Here is a 17,556-nt window from a genome sequence, read left to right on the forward strand (position 1 = left end):
ATATATGAGTTTATGTCCTCTACATCATTCACTTATTGCTAATTCTTCAAGTTGACTTTTTTTTTCGCTAAGTGAATGTGATCGGACCCTTTCCCCCTCTATGCTGAACTCAATCTAATCTTTTAAAAAATTCTTCATGTGCGTTCTGATTTAAAATTCGTTCAAAATCTTCACTGTGTCCTTGACAGCTGAAGAAATTGCGAACAGAAACTTAAAACTTATCTTATCTAAATTTTCAGCTTAGCCGCTCAAACCGTTCCGCTTCTCACGACAAATACTTATCTATTCACTCACGATCCTACACGATCGCCACCTCACAGTACGTGGGTGACACATGTCACGTGAAAGGGAAGAGCCAGGGGCACATTCGTCCGAAATCTTCGGGCGCATAGTTATTCACTGCAGCTATAAATACCCCTGTCTTCTCCTCACTTCACTTATACTCCGCTCGACCTCTCTCTCCCGCTTGAGCTTCCCAAACCCTAGCGCCGCCGCTACTTCATCGTCGCCGGTGAGGAAGAGCTTCACTGCCTCGACCTCGTCGCTGTCGTCCTCGCGCCGGTTGCGGATATCTTCATTCCGCCGCCGCCGTAGCCGTCTTCCTCTACCAAGTTAGGGCGTGGAAGATCTGAACGAACAAAGTTCACTTCTACACTTCCCAGTTCGTCGTGTTCTTCACTTCGGGTAATTAAAAGTACCTTTTACTGCCCGCTTTGATTCATGTGTTTTTCCTAAAACTCTTCAAAGGTGTTTATTCTTCAAATCTTCACAAACTAAACACCTCACATGTTATCTGTTCTTGATTCGTTTCTCTAAGCAATGATTTTCTTCAAGATTCCTCAATTGTGTGGATTTTCCAATCTGTACAACTCTGGAACCTAAGATAAAGAAATCTTAGTGAAATTCTTCAAGACTCATCGGTCAAATTCCTCAAACCAATTCTATTTTTGAAAATCTTCTAAGAACGCATATGACCTCTCCACATTCGTTGCAACTATACTCTGTTCACAGGTACAAATGTCCACTGCTGAATCACTAGGTTCTCACCAACTTAACTCATTTGCAGCGTTCCTCGAAGAAAAGTTGCATACATCTTCAGAAACTTCAGTTGTTAATCCTCAGCTGAAGAAAATGGCTGACGGCAAGAAGCCACAGAAGGGAGGAAAAAGGCCTGAGGTCAACACAGCATTTGAAATCCCTGAGGATATATATGCTGGATATTGCACTCCAGATGAGGCCAAGTTTGGCAAGGAGGACAAGAATCAGCGCAAAGTGCGCATACAATGAATTGAGACGAGATGAGCACGAGAATGGAGGGAGTACATGTATGTTACTCCCAAGTACATGAAGAAATTCGTGCTCAACCCTCCGTGCTCAAGACCTCCATTGAGGCCTGGCCAACTGGCAGATCCCACCATCCTCAAGCGCGGTGAGGACTATGCTGCTGAATGGGCTAGGCGCCAGGCCAAACTAGCCAAGCAAGCAAAAGAGGCAGTGAGGAAATTCAATGAAGATTCTGCTGCTGCTGCTAATGCTGCTGAGGCCTCTGGTAGTAAGCTCAGGAAGGCTATGCCAAAGAAGCCTGCCCACAAATCCAGTGCTTCTCCTTCAATGCCCTCACGGCCAAGCTCCTCAGCAATGCCCTCACGGTCAGCATCTTCAAAGCCCTCATGACAAATTCCTCAGACTGCTCCTCCTCATCCAAAATCCTCAGTTCCTCTGACAAAGTCTTCAGCTGCTACAACAAAATCTTCGGTACCTATGCATCTTGCTACGTGCCAAAGGACTCAAGGCATCTCTATTGCCTCAAGAGCATCTGCTAGCTCCACTTCTGCACCAAGTTCCTCAGCCGGACCATCCCTGCTGAAGAAAAAGGCCACTGCAGGACTCGGCTTTCGCCCAAGCCCTCACAAGAAGCAGGTTGCCTTCCAAATCCCCTCCGATGACAATGAGGCTGATGATGAAGAACTTTCTGAAATCATCAGGGACATGCAAGCCAAGGCCGCTAGAGCCAAAGGCAGCAATGTGCCACTACTTTTGGATCCCAAGTTGATCCTTGACTTCATTGACTTATGGCACAAGGACCCCACTACACCTTTGCCGGAGATGAATCTCACTCCTTGTCAAAGTCATGTTGTGACTCACTTCATCGAGGAAGAGAAGTGGAAGTATCAAGAAGGAAGAAGGCTAAAGAAAGCGCAGTACATCGCTTCCTCAAGGACAATGTTGTCACACTTACTCCTAAAGAACTCATTGCTGTACAAGCTGAAATCAAGAAATTGAGTGATGAATTCGATCGGTATCATGCTGATTGGAAGGGCGCAAAAGTTCGTTTCATCAATCTGGCGAAGAATTTCTCTTCAACTGCCACTGCTCCGGTGCATGTTGAAATTCCTCAAGCTGAAACATCTGCCCAGCCCACTGAGGAACACGCCAGCACTGCTGATGTCAGTATGGCTCCTGAAGAAAGTGAGAATACTAGGGCTGATGACTCCATTCCATCCGCTGATGATATTGCCAGGGCATCAACTAGTGATGCGCCTAAGGAAAGTGAACAGGCCAGGGCAACTGCAACAGTTGTGCCTGAAGAAACTGCTCCTCCTGCACCTACACCAACTCCAATCCTTCCATCCGCATTAGATGTGAAGAAGACAAAGGTTGCAGAAGATGCAGCGATGAAAAAGAGGAAGGCATCAACTTCTTCAAATTCTTCAGCTCCGAAGAAGATGAAGACGCTGATCAGATCAATTGACAATCCAATTGATGCCGTTCCTGTCTCCTCAATGCCATCAAAGGACCTTGTTCCTTATGGTAAAGAATATGAGATTCCCGAGGAATCTGATGAAGAAACTCCATCTGCTGCTTCAACAGAGCAGTTGGACGAAGAAATTGAAGTGGACAAGCTCCCTTCAACTCCAGTCATTTCCTCACCTATGCCTCAGTTCACTGCTGAAGAGGCAGGTGTTGAAGAACTTGAAGATGAGGATATGGACAACGTATTTACCACATCAGTGATGAATGATGAATTTTGGGAAAGTCAACACCCCAATTCTCCTCTGTTCACTCCTCTCCAAGCTCTTCCTCAGTCCCTAGTCGCTACAGAAGCACAAGTAGAATCTGATGAACATCGTGCAACCCCGTCCGTCAATAAGGAAATTCCAGCCACTAGCGCTGATGAAAATATGAATGAAGAAAAGATGCCTCAGGCTACACCTGCAGAAGAAACTGAAATTCCTCAGCATGAGGAACCTGAGATTGCGATTCCTGAGGTGATACTGCAAATCACTGACACTCCTCAGCCCAAGCCAAAGAATCCCCTCTCCAAGAAGCCAAAATTCAAGGCTGATGATTTCTTTAGCGAGCACGTATTCTTCACTGAATTCAACCGTTATGACAATGCTCGTCTTAGAAGGAAGCATTTCTGGACTGCCAGCCAGGCAAACTTCTATTCCTCAGTTCTTTTTGACAAGGACAAAATCTTCGATCATGAGCACATTCCTCACGTGGACATGGAATCTATGCCATGCTTCACGCCGGTTCTCAGTCTGCTTCACGATGCAGGCTTGCTAAATTTCTGCATTGACATTGTTGATTGGAATGAAGTGCTTATTCTTCAGTTCTATGCAACTTTGCATATCACAGGCGATGCTGCTGACGTCAACTCATGGGTGTTGTACTGGATGACTGAAAACACTCACTACAATGCACCAGCCACTGAATTGCTTCGTGCCTTGCCAATCAGTCCTCCACCAGAAGGTGCTCGCTGTCTATATGATGAACCTGAACTTACTGATCATTATATGCAAGTGCTCATGAAGCCGCTGAAGCTAGGACAAATTCACAAGACCAAATTCCTCATGAAGGATTTGCCGTATGTGCCCAGAACCATATACCGCATTCTGACGAAGACTATCAGCCCAATCAAAGGACATGATTCTTCAGATGAAGAAATTGTGGGGATGATGAAGAATATGCTCTTCAACATCATGCATGGTATCCCTATCAATTACCATGATTTCTTCATGAGGAATCTTGCCAATGTTATATTCGGAGAAGGAATATCAGTAGACCCCACCAAAGTTGTCAATGTGACAAATTGGGTAGCACCAACAATAGTTGGATCCGGAGTTTTCTTGGACTCGCAGGATATTACCGGAGGTTCATTGAGAATTTCTCAAAGATTGAAAAGCCCATGAAAGATTTTTTGAAGAAGGATACCAAGTTCCAATGGACCGAGGAATGTGAGGCTAGTTTCCAGGAGTTGAAGAAACGTTTGGTTACATCACCCATGTTGATTCTGTCGGATCAGCGCAAGGATTATGAAGTATATTGCAACGCTTCTCGTCGAGGACTTGGAGCAGTGCTTATGCCAGAGGGAAGAGTTGTTTCGTATGCCTCATGAGAGCTTAAGCCCCATGAGTTGAATTATGCTACACATGATTTGGAGTTAGCAGCCGTTGTGCATGCATTGAAGACATGGAGATATTTTCTCATCGGAAACCATTGTGAGGTGTACATGGATCACAAGAGTTTGAAATACTTTTTCACGCAGAAGGAGTTGAATCTCAGGCAAAGGAGATGGTTGGAGTTCATCAAGGATTATGATATGAGACTGCATTATCACCCCAGAAAGGCTAACATAGTAGCCGATGTGTTGAGCTGCAATAGCCATGTCAACACACTCTTGACCGGAGAGTTACCAAAGGAGTTAGCCAAGGATCTTCACGAGCTATGTTTGGAGATAGTTCCGAGAGGCTATGTAGCAGCTTTGGAGATTCAGTCAACCTTGATGGAAAAGATCAGAAAGGCTCAGAAGAATGACAAGGAGATTGCCTCTATAAAGGAGAAGATGAGCAAAGGAAAAGCTAAAGGATTTCGGGAGGATGAGCACGATACTTTATGGTTTGAGGACCGTGTTTATGTGCCTAATGATCCGGAGATCAGGAAGTTGATTCTACAAGAGGCCCATGATTCGCCATATTCGATTCACCCAGGAAATACCAAGATGTATCTGGATTTGAAGGACACTTTCTGGTGGACCGGAATGAAGAAGGATATTGCAGAGTACGTAGCCGTTTGTGATGTGTGTCAGAGAGTAAAGGCAGAGCACCAGAAGCTGACAGGATTGCTATATCCATTGCCGATACCCGAAAGGAAGTGGGATAAGCTAGGCATGGATTTTATCACTGGATTGCCCAGGACTCGTTAGGCTATGACTCGATATGGGTTGTAGTCGACCGTTTGACGAAGGTAGCGCATTTCATCCCCGTAAAGACCACTTACACCAGTGCTAAGTTGGCAAAGATATACATGACCAGGATCATATGTCTGCATTGGAGTTCCGAGGAACATTGTATCAGATAGAGGAACCCAGTTTACCTCAAAGTTCTGGAATCAGTTGCACGAAACTTTGGGTACCAGGCTAGAGTTCAGTACATCCTTTCATCCACAGACGGATGGACAAACCGAGAGAGTCAATCAGATATTGGAGGATATGCTGAGAGCTTGTGTGCTAGATTATGGATCTAGTTGGGACGAAAATTTGCCATATGCAGAGATCTCTTACAACAACAGTTATCAATCCAGTTTGAAGATGGCCCCTTTCAAAGCTTTGTATGGAAGGAGGTGCAGGACCCCGTTGCTGTGGGATGAAGTTGGAGATCGCCAGTTGTTTGGACCAGATTTGATTAAGGAGTCTGAACAGAAAGTGAAGTTGATTCGCGATAGGCTCAAGGTAGCCCAGTCCAGGCAGAAAAGCTATGCAGATTCAAAACGCAAGGAAACAATTTACAAAGTCGGAGATAGAGTTTATCTTTGTGTGTCCCCACTTCGAGGAGTTAAGCGCTTTGGAGTTAAGGGAAAATTAGTGCCACGTTTTGTGGGACCATACAAAGTTTTGGAGCGTATGAGAGAAGTTGCTTACAAGTTGGAATTGCCCGAATGATTTTCAGGAGTTCATGACGTGTTTCACGTAACCCAGTTGAAGAAGTGCCACACAGAGATGGCTGATATACCGCTGAGAGATACAGTGCCGCTAGAAGCGATTTAGTTGGATAGTTATTTAACCTACAAGGAGAAACCAGTTAAGATTCTCGAGTATGCTAGCCGAGTCACTCGCAGCAAGGTTATCAAGTTTTGCAAAGTTCAATGGAGCCACCACACCGAGGATGAAGCTACCTGGGAGCGAGAGGAAGATCTGTTGAAGGACCACCATCACCTATTTTCTAGCCAACCTGAATCTCGAGGGCAAGATTCATCTTAAGGGGGGTAGGTTTGTAACATCCCAAATTTTCAATTTGGAATGTTATACACTAGATCATCATTGCATATCATATTCTATTGTTTTTGGCTTGATCCAGAAATTCTACGCAACTCAAGGACACTCGGAGAGAGTTGGGGATTTCGTTATTTTCATATTTGGGTTTTCTCAAATTTTGAAAATAGGATCATTTGATTTTATTTATTTTTATCTTCAATTATTTCTATTATAAAAAAATAGGAGAGAGGGAATAAAATGACTTTCCCAAATTAAAGAAATATTGAGGTTTTAATAAAAAATCAAATAAGATTTTATTTTGGAGTTTTTTGCTATTTTATTCGTATTTAGGAAAAAATGCACGTTTTTCAAAACTGCATTTTAGGGCCAAGAAAATGTTCATCTCGTCCTAAATATTTTATTTAAACGGTGAAAATTTGATTTGGCATTTTTAGAATTTTATTTTGTTTTCTAGGATTTTTTTTCTTCTGTTCGGCGGAATTGTTTAAAAAAAGTTTCCACTGCCCGATTGGGCCGAGGCCCAGCCGAGCCGGGCCGGCCTCGCCAGTGCGCCGCCAGCCCCGCCGTGTCGCTGCCGGACTCGGGGAGTCTGACCCTGAGCCTGTAAGTGCATCTAGTGCCCCTTAGTGATTTTGGTGTATTGAAGACTTATAGGTTAAAAGACTGATGCGTTTGTGAGTGTACACAGGTCTATAAGTCTATGAGGAGTTTGAGATTTACAGAGAATGTCGACCCCTAAAAATGAAGTTCTTCGAGTGAAGACTTTGGATTTCTGAAGACTTTCTGAAGACTTTGAAAGTGAAGAAATTGGTGTGACCTTGAAGACTTAGTTATCATTCGAGGAACATGAAGCGCGAAGATTTTTGTTTTCATAGTTTCATTTTCTCTTTCTTGAGTCATAGGAAACACCATACTGTTAAAGGGGGTCGAGGAAATACTAAGGAGAAATTTCCATGTGATGCTCAACTCAAATCCTACACCTACCAATCCCTTCGAGTGAAGCCATTGGAAATCTCGCACAGTTCAGTCATTTTCTTCAGTGACAGAGATGAAGCTCTTCTGGTCTTTGAGGAATTTGTTCTGACTGAAGAGTTAGGAATTCGCCAGTGCGGATTGCCTACAAAGTGAGGAACATGATAGCCTTGAGGAATTGGAACCTCAAATATTCCGACCATTGCTGTGCTACGCGCCAGCCGTCCCAAATTATCTACCCACCTAACGGTCATATGAGACAAGGGCATTTATGTCTTATCATGTCGGGCTGCTCCTCGGCTATAAATATCCGCCCCCTACAACCACTAGCTGGTTGGCTGCTCCTAGAGAAACTGACACTTGTCATTTGAGAGCAACCCATCCTCCGAGGACTTTGAGTGAAAATCATCAAGTGAGGAAATCCCAAACCCAAACCTACAAAACCCCAAGTGATTGAGCATCCCTGAAGGGATTGATCCTGCTGGATCCGACGCTTGTTTCCTTTGAAGACTGTGCTTCTTCCAAACGGTTAGGCGTCAAGGTCTAGAGCATCCAAGAGGAATTGTGGATCGCCGAGTGACCAAGTTTGTGAAGGTTCGGAAGTCACCTGAAGACTTACGATGAGTGACTGGGCGAGGTCTATGTGACTTTAGCTCAAGGAGAGCATGATGAGGACTGTGTGTCCGGGACTGGGTGTCCTCGAGTTTAAATACTCAGCCGCTCCAACCAGATGTACAACTGAGACAGCAGTTGGAACTGGTCTACCAAATCATTGTCTTCACCGAGCCTACTGGTTCTATTTCCTCAACTCTAAAATTCCTCATGTATGTTGTTGTATGCCTATTCATATCTGTTTGAAGACTTTGACTGAAGACTTTCTCAATTTCCTTAGATCTATTTCTTCAGTCTGTTCGTCTTCTTCCTCGTGTTATCATGTGTTTACGCTTTCTGTACTCTGTGCTTCTCTTCATTTCATCATGATGACTATGTATGTGTTCCTTTGTGTTCCTTTCTGAGTACTTATTCCGCCGCAAGTAGTTCTTCATTTAGGAATTTCCTCACCAGCAAATTTCTCAGTGAAGAATTTATAAAAATCGCCTATTCACCCCCCTCTAGTCGATATAACGCACTTTCAATTGGTATCAGAGCAAGGTACTCCCTTGTTCTGTGTGATTTTGGTTTAACCACCTGGAGTTCTAGTTATGTCGACCGCAGGTATGATCAAGGTCTCTGCTGGGCGTCCTACCTTTGATGGCACGGACTACCCCTATTGGAAGAATAAGATGCGAATGCATCTTGAAGCAATTGACAATGATCTCTGTTACATTGTGGAAAATGGTGTTCCCTCAGTCACACCTTCTCTGAATGCTGCTAATCTTGAAGCAACTCGACTCTCAAGCGAAGAATATCATATGTGGCCATCTGAGTAAAGGGCAGTATGGTAGAGTGAGTGCTTTGGAAACTGCTAAGCTTATCTGGGATAGGCTCTCCAAAGTAAACGAAGGAGTCTCAACTCAACGTGACTCTCGTGTTGATGTTCTTCGCAATCTCTTCAACCGCTTCAAAAGAATCGACAATGAAAATGTTCAACAAACCTTCCATCGCCTCACTGATATCTCTAATGAGCTTCAAGCGCTTGGCGCCACTGACATCACCGACCATGAGGTGGTGAAGAAATTGCTGAGATCGCTCGATTCTTCATTCGACACTCTGTTGATGATTCAAGAGCGTGGTGATTACAAGTCACTTGATCCCGCCGAGATCCTCGAGAGGCTAAACACTCATGAGTTCCAGCTTGCTGAGAAGGGAGATCTCTATGGTCCGAGCTATGGCAAACCACGTGCTCTGAAGGCCAAGGCAGTCTCTGAGTCCGAGGAAGAAGACTCTACCAGCAGCCTTGGTGATCCTGAAGAACTGAGCCAGGAACTAGCACTGCTCATGAAGAAATTTCAGAAGTTCTCAAGACGTGGTCGCTTTGGAAAATCCTCAAGGAGCAACGATTCCTCATCCAGTGACTACAAGAAAAGGCTATGCCACAAATGCAAGAAGCCTGGTCACTACATTCAAGATTGTCCTCAGTGGGACAAGGAACTGAAGAAGAAGAAATACAAGGATTACAGTTCTGATGACGCCAAGAAGAAGAAGAAATCTTCAAAGTCTTCATCATCAAAACCCTCAAAGTCTTCATCTCACAAGAAGAGCAGCTCCAAGAAGGCTCGGGCATTCATTGGCAAGGAAATGGATTCTGAGGCTGAATCTGAGGATCATGAGGAAGAGGAGGCATCCGAGGAGTCTGAGTCTGGTGTGGCAAGTCTAGCTCTTGCTACTGCATTTGTCAGCACGTCTATCTTCAACACTGAAGAAAATGGCAACACCAACAATGCTGATGAAGGCAATGATGACTATGTTCCCACCTATTGCTTCATGGAAAAGGGTGCCAAGGTAACTAAATACCCCTCCTCTGAATCAAGTGAGGATGAATCTGATGAAAATCTTAAGCCTAGCTACTCTAAACTTGCTAAGATTGCTGTGAAACAACAAAAGAATATTGAAAAGCTTCAAAACATGCTTGACAAAAGTGATGATATGTTGGGTGATGAAATGGACCGCACTAAAGACTTAACTAGAAATCTTCAGAGACTTCAGTCTAAGTTTGACAACCTTCAAAGTCGTCATAACACTCTCTCATCTGATCACGAAAAGCTCTCTTATGAATTTCTTCAAAGAAAACAAGATCTTGAGAAGCTAAGAGTGTGTTATGAAGTTATTCAGAAGGAGCACGATTCATTACTTGCTCAACATATCAGCGCTACTCAGGAAGAGTTTGTTCCCCCATGTCTAAAGTGCATTGAACGTGAATCTACTAATTCTTCACCTGAATGTTCAAATGCTTCAAATGTTACAAATTGTTCATCTATCTCTGCTATCACTAATTCCTCATCTGAGGACATTGCTAGTACTACTAATGATGCAGGGCTGAAGGAATTGTATACAACAGGCATGTACAAAAGTCTCAAAGGGCATCAGATTTTTTGTGATGTGCTCAAAAAGCAGATCCTCAACAGAAACCCTAGGAAAGAGGGTATTGCCTTTGAGAGGAAACTCAATGCTGATGCAACATATTGGAAGCCTGAGTAGTACCCCAAAACCTCATGGGTTGCTGCAAAGGGACCTCCAGTTGATCCATCCAACTTATCTGGCTTTACATCTGAATCTCCTCATTCTTTTGATGAGTCATTTGACTCTAACTATAAACTGTTCAAAAATCAGAATGGTGAAGTTTTTGCTAGATATGTTGGCACTAACTGCATGAACAGTTCCCCTATGTAGAAAATCTGGGTTCCCAAAAGTTGTCTTGAAAGTCTTCAGGTGAATGTCCTCATGACACCACCTGTGAAGAAAACGAACCCCAGATCCAATTCTTCATATGGACCTAATTCTTCACATGGATCAAATTCCTCAAATGGATCAAAGTCCTCATATGATCATCATCGTGCTAACCCTTCTGTTTCGCAGGGTAGAGCTAAGGGCTATGAATATGCGCATTATTCTTCAAACCATTATGTTCACAAGTCCTCAAAGAATTTCTCTGCTTATTCATATGCTTACCCTAACCACTCTTATGTGAAATGAAGCGGACTAGCTTCTATGCAACCTTTCTCATATAGTGCTTGCAAAGTGATGAATTCTTTGCCACCCCTTCAGATGTGGGTGGTGAAAAAAAGAACTAATCTCTTATGCAGGGTCAGGTCTCCAGACGTGCTCAAAACATCTAAAGAATTTGCTGGAGACCTGAAGAGTGCCTGAAAGGACGCAGGCTAATCATGAAGAAATGAATTTTCATTTCTCACGTCCTCATACTGTTTTATCTGTGCTATTGCTTGATGAAATTGAAATGATGATATTGATGTCATATTCTTCACTGATGAAGTATATGAGTTCGTAAGTTGCACTAATTCATCTGCAGGATGATCAGCCCAAAGCAAACGAGTGGGTCCTCGATACTGGATGTACAAATCACATGACGGGTGACAAGAATCTATTGATGGATGCTCCTTTATCACCGTCACATCTGAAGCATATCATCTTCGCTAACAAAGGCAAAAGTCAGGTATTGGGTCTAGGAAAGGTTGCGATCTCAAAGGATCGACACATGGACAAAGTCATGCTTGTCGAGTCCTTAGGATACAACCTCATGTATGTCTCAATGCTTTGTGATCTCGATATAGTTGTTGTCTTTGGAAGATATCGTTGTGTTGTGATCATGGAAGCTGACCATTCCAAAGTCTTCGAAGGCTTTAGGAGAGGAGATCTGCATATTGTTGATTTCTTTACAGGACCACAACCAGCCGTGTGCTTACTTGCAAAAGCTTCAGAAGGCTGGCTATGGCATTAACGACTTGGTCATGCTGGCATGAGGAACCTGCACACGCTTGCGAAGAAGAAGCTTGTCATTGGCATTGAGAAAGTCAAATTCCTCAAGGATCACTTATGCGGAGCTAGTGAAGCTGGAAAGATGACAAAGGCCAAGCATCCAGCAAAGACTGTCATGACTACCACTCGTCCATTTGAATTGCTTCACATGGATCTCTTTGGTCCTAATCATTATTCTGCTGTTTCAAATGATGCATCTCTATATGGCTTTGTTATTGTTGATGACTATTCTCGTTACACATGGGTACACATTGTCACTTACAAACATGAAGTGCAGGAAGTCTTCAAACGATTTTCCTCGAGGGCCTCAACCAACTTTGGTGTGAAGATCAAGCACATCAAAACTAACAATGGGACCGATTTCAAGAATTCTGGTCTTGATGGCTATCTTGATGAACTTGGTATTGCTCATGAGTTATCTGCTCCTTATACTCCTCAGCAGAATGGCGTCGTGGAGCGCAAGAACAGAACCCTCGCTGAAATGGCTTGCACTATGCTTGACGAATACAAGACGCCTCATCGCTTCTGGATTGAGGTAATTGATACTGTGTGCCACGTCATTAACAGGGTATATCTTCACAAATTCTTCAAGAAAACTTCTTATGAACTCCTCACTGACAAAAAATCCAAATGTGAGTTATTTCAAAGTCTTTGGTGCTAAATGTTGGATTAGAGATCCTCATCACACATCTAAATTCTCACCGAATGCACATGAAGGTTTTATGCTTGGTTATGGAAAGGACTCACACACCTACAGAGTCTTCAACAACGTTCTTCACAAAGTTGTTGAAATTGTAGATGTGCGGTTTGATGAAACTAATGGCTCGCAAAGAGAGCACCTACCTTCTGTGATAGATGAACCAGCACCTGAAGATTCTATCAAGTTCAAGGCTACTGAGGATGTCATTCCTACAAAAGAATCTGCTGAAGAATTCATTCCTCATTGTGATTATTACCAAGCTGGCGCACCTGAAGAAAATGGTGCTGAAGAAAATGCTCCTGAAAGGAGTGCTGATCAAATTCCTCGAAGACAACCCACTCATCCTCGCATTGCTAACGAAGTGCAAATTGAGAAGATCATTGATGACATTGAAGCACCAGGTCCTCTCACTCGCTCAAAATCTTCACATATATCTAACTTTTGTGGGCACTTTGCTTTTGTCTCTATCTCAGAGCCCACTAAGGTAGATGAAGCATTTCTAGAGCCTGAGTGGATTCAGGCTATGCAAGAAGAATTACATCAGTTCGAGCTCAACAATGTCTGGGAACTGGTCAAACGTCCAGATCCTCGCAAGCACAACATCATTGGCACAAAGTGGATCTACCGCAACAAGCAAGATGAAAATGGCCTTGTGGTGAGGAATAAGGCACGGCTCGTAGCTCAAGGCTACACACAGGTTGAAGGAATTGATTTTGATGAAACTTTTGCACCTGTTTCTAGACTTGAGGCTATTCGCATATTACTTGCTTATGCTAACCATCATAATATCATCTTACAACAAGGCCCTGTATGGCCTCAAGCAAGCCCCTCGGGCGTGGTATGACACTTTGAAGGAATTATTCATGAAGAATGGCTTCAAACCCGGTTCACTCGACCCAACTCTTTTCAGTAAATCTTATGATGGTGAACTATTTGTGTGCCAAATATATGTTGATGATATTATCTTTGGCTGTACTGACCAACGTTATAGTGATGAATTTGCCTATATGATGAGGGAAGAATATCAAATGTCTATGATGGGAGAATTGAAATTCTTTTTAGGTCTTCAAATTCGTCAACAGTGCAATGGTATATTCATATCGCAGGAGAAATACCTCAAAGAAGTATTGAGGAAATTCGGCATGCAAGATTGTAAAGGGGTCAAAATTCCAATGCCCACAAATGGCCATCTATGCACTGATGAAAATGGTCAAGACTTTGATCAAAAGGTATACCGCTCCATGCTTGGCTATTTATTGTAGCTATGTGCATCTAGGCCAAATATTATGCTTAGTATTTGCATGTGTGCCCGATTTCAAGCTACACCGAAGGAATCACACCATAAGGCTGTGAAGCATATTCTTCGTTATCTAGCTCACACACCAACACTTGGATTATGGTATCCCAAGGGCTCTTCATTTGATCTCGTTGGATATTCAGACTCTGACTATGCTGGCGATCGCGTGGACCGCAAGTCAACGTCAGGTAGTTGCCATTTCCTCAGACGATCTTTGGTCTGTTGGACCTCGAAGAAACAGAACCGCGTATCTCTCTCCACTGCAGAAGCTGAGTACATTGCTGCTGGATCATGTTGTGCTCAATTGTTATGGATGAAGCAAACTCCCAAGGACTATGACATCAACATGAAGAATGTGCCTCTCTACTGCGACAATGAGAACGCAATCAAAATTTCTCGCAACCCAGTTCAACACTCGAAGACAAAGCACATCCAGATTCGTCAACATTTTCTTCGCGATCATGTGTTGAAGGGCGATATCTCCATATGCCTTGCAAGAACTAAAGATCAGCTGGCCGATATTTTCACTAAGCCCTTGGATGAGAAGAGATTTAGCAAGTTGCGGTGTGAGCTAAATATCCTAGAATCTTCGAATGTTCTCTGAAATAGGACACTCATCCTAACACTTATGCTGACTTGATGACTTAGATGCACAACACACGAAGTAACGTTTTTCTTCAATCAATGAAGACTAACCCTCTAAGTGTGAAGAAATTAATGAAGAAATTGATTCTCAGATCCCTACGACAATTGTACGCGGTGTCTGAAATCAGCTTTCTTATACGGTGGGTTACGCCACCACCCAAAGTTGACTTATTGCTAATTCTTCAAGTTTACTTTTTTTCGCTAAGTGAATGTGATCGGACCCTTTCTCCCTCTATGCTGAACTCAATCTAATCTTTTCAAAAATTCTTCATGTGCGTTCTGATTTGAAACTCGTTCAAAATCTTCACTGTGTCCTTGACAGCTGAAGAAATTGCAAACGGAAACGTAAAACTTATCCTATCTAAATTTTCGGCTTTGCCGCTCAAACCGTTCCGCTTCTCACGACAAATACTTATCTATTCACCCACGATCCTACACGATCGCCACCTCACAGTACATGGGTGATACATGTCACGTGAATGGGAAGAGCCAGGGGCACATTCGTCCAAAATCCTCGGGCGCACAGTTATTCACTGCAGGTATAAATACCCATGTCTTCTCCTCACTTCACTTTTACTCCGCTCGACCTCTCTCTCCCGCTCGAGCTTCCCAAACCCTAGCGCCGCCGCTACTTCATGGTCACCGGTGAGGAAGAGCTTCACTGCCTCGACCTCGTCGCCATCGTCCTCGCGCCGGTTGCGGATCTCTTCACTCCGCCGCCGCCGTAGCCGTCTTCCTCTACCAAGTTAGGGCGCGGAAGATCTGAACGGACGAACTTCACTTCTACACTTCCCAGTTCGTCGTGTTCTTCACTTCGTGTAATTAAAAGTTACTTTTACTGCCCGCTTTGATTCATGTGTTTTTCCTAAAACTCTTCAAAGGTGTTTATTCTTCAAATCTTCACACACTAAACACCTCACATGTTATCTGTTCTTCATTCGTTTCTCTAAGCAATGATTTTCTTCAAGATTCCTCAATTGTGTGGATTTTCCAATCTGTACAACTCTGGAACCTAAGATAGAGAAAGCTTAGTGAAATTCTTCAAGACTCATCGTTCAAATTCCTCAAACCAATTCTCTTTTTGAAAATCTTCTGAGAACGCATATGACCTCTCCACATTCCTCGCAACTATACTCTGTTCACAGGTACAAATGTCTGCTGCTGAATCACTAGGCTCTCATCAAATTAACTCATTTGCATCATTCCTCGAAGGAAAGTTGCATACATCTTCAAAAACTTCAGTTGTTAATCCTAAGCTGAAGAAAATGGCTGACGATACGAAGCCATAGAAGGGAGGAAAAAGGCCTGAGGTCAACACAGCGTTTGAAATCCCTGAGGATATATATGGTGGATATTGCACTCCAGATGAGGCCAAGTTTGGCAAGGAGGACAAGAATCAGTGCAAAGTGCGCATACAATGAATTGAGAGGAGATGTGCACGAGAATGGATGGAGTATAGGTATGTTACTCCCAAGTACATGAAGAAATTCGTGCTCAACCCTCCATGCTCAAGACCTCCATTGAGGCCTGGCCAACTGGTAGATCCCACCATCCTCAAGCACAGTGAGGACTATGCTGCTGAATGGGCTAGGCGCCAGGACAAACTAGCCAAGCAAGCAAAAGTGGGAGTGAGGAAATTCAATGAAGATTCTGCTACTGCTGCTAACGCTGCTGAGGCCTCTGGTAGTAAGCTCAGGAAGGCTATGCCAAAGAAGCCTGCCCACAAATCCAGTGCTTCTCCTTCAATGCCCTAACGTCCAAGCTCCTCAGCAATGCTCTCACGACCAACATCTTCAAAGCCCTCATGAAAAATTCCTCAGACTGCTCCTCCTCCTCCAAAATCCTCAGTTCCTCTGACAAAGTCTTCGGCTGCTACAACAAAATCTTCGGCACCTGTGCATCTTGCTACGTGCCAAAGGACTCAAGGCATCTCTATTGCCTCAGGAGCATCTGCTAGCTCCACTTCTGCACCAAGTTCCTCAGCCGGACCATCCCTGCTGAAGAAAAAGGCCACTGCAGGACGAGGCTTTCGCCCAAGTCCTCACAAGAAGCAGGTTGCCTTCCAAATCCCCTCCGATGACGATGAGGCTGATGATGAAGAACTTGCTGAAATCATCAGGGACAGGCAAGCCAAGGCCGCTAGAGCCAAAGGCAGCAATGTGACACTACTTTTGGATCCCAAGTTGATCCTTGACTCATTGACTTATGGCACAAGGACCCCACTACACCTTTGCCGGAGATGAATCTCACTCCTGGTCAAAGTCATGTTCTGACTCACTTCATCGAGGAAGAGAAGTGGAAGTATCAAGAAGGAAAAAGGCTAAAGAAAGCGCAGTACAAGAAACATCGCTTACTCAAGGACAATGTCGTCACACTTACTCCTGAAGAACTCATTGCTGTACAAGCTGAAATCAAGAAATTGAGTGATGAATTCGATCGGTATCATGCTGACTGGAAGGGCACAAAAGTTCGTTTCATCAATCTGACAAGGACTTTCTCTTCAACTACCACTGCTCCGGTGCAAGTTGAAATTCCTCAAGCTGAAGCATCTGCCCAGCCCACTGAGGAACACGCTAGCACTGCTGATGTCAGTATGGCTGCTGAAGAAAGTGAGAATACCAGGGCTGATGACTCCATTCCAGCCGCTGAGGATATTGCCAGGGCATCCACTAGTGATGCGTCTGAGGAAAGTGAACAAGCCAGGGAAACTGCAACAGTTGTGCCTGAAGAAACTGCACCTCCTGCACCTACACCAACTCCAATCCTTCCATCTGCATCAGATGTGAAGAAGACAAAGGCTGCAGAACGTGCAGCGATGAAAAAGAGGAAGGCATCAACTTCTTCAAATTCTTCAGCTCCGAAGAAGATGAAGACGCTGATCAGATCAATTGACAATCCAATTGATGCCGTTCTTGTCTCCTCAATGCCATCAAAGGACCTTGTTCCTTATGGTGAAGAATATGAGATTCCCGAGGAATCTGATGAAGAAACTCCATCTGCTGCTTCAACAGAGCAGTTGGACGAAGAAATTGAAGTGGACAAGCTCCCTTCAACTCCAGTCATTTCCTCACCTATGCCTCAGTTCACTGCTGAAGAGGCAGGTGTTGAAGAACTTGAAGATGAGGATGTGGACATCGGATTTACCACACCAGTGATGAATGATGAATTTTGGGAAAGTCAGCACCCCAATTCTCCTCTATTCACTCCTCTCCAAGCTGTTGCTCGGTCCCC

This window comes from Triticum dicoccoides, chromosome 2B (assembly GCF_002162155.2).
Source record: "Triticum dicoccoides isolate Atlit2015 ecotype Zavitan chromosome 2B, WEW_v2.0, whole genome shotgun sequence".
NCBI lineage: Eukaryota > Viridiplantae > Streptophyta > Magnoliopsida > Poales > Poaceae > Triticum > Triticum dicoccoides.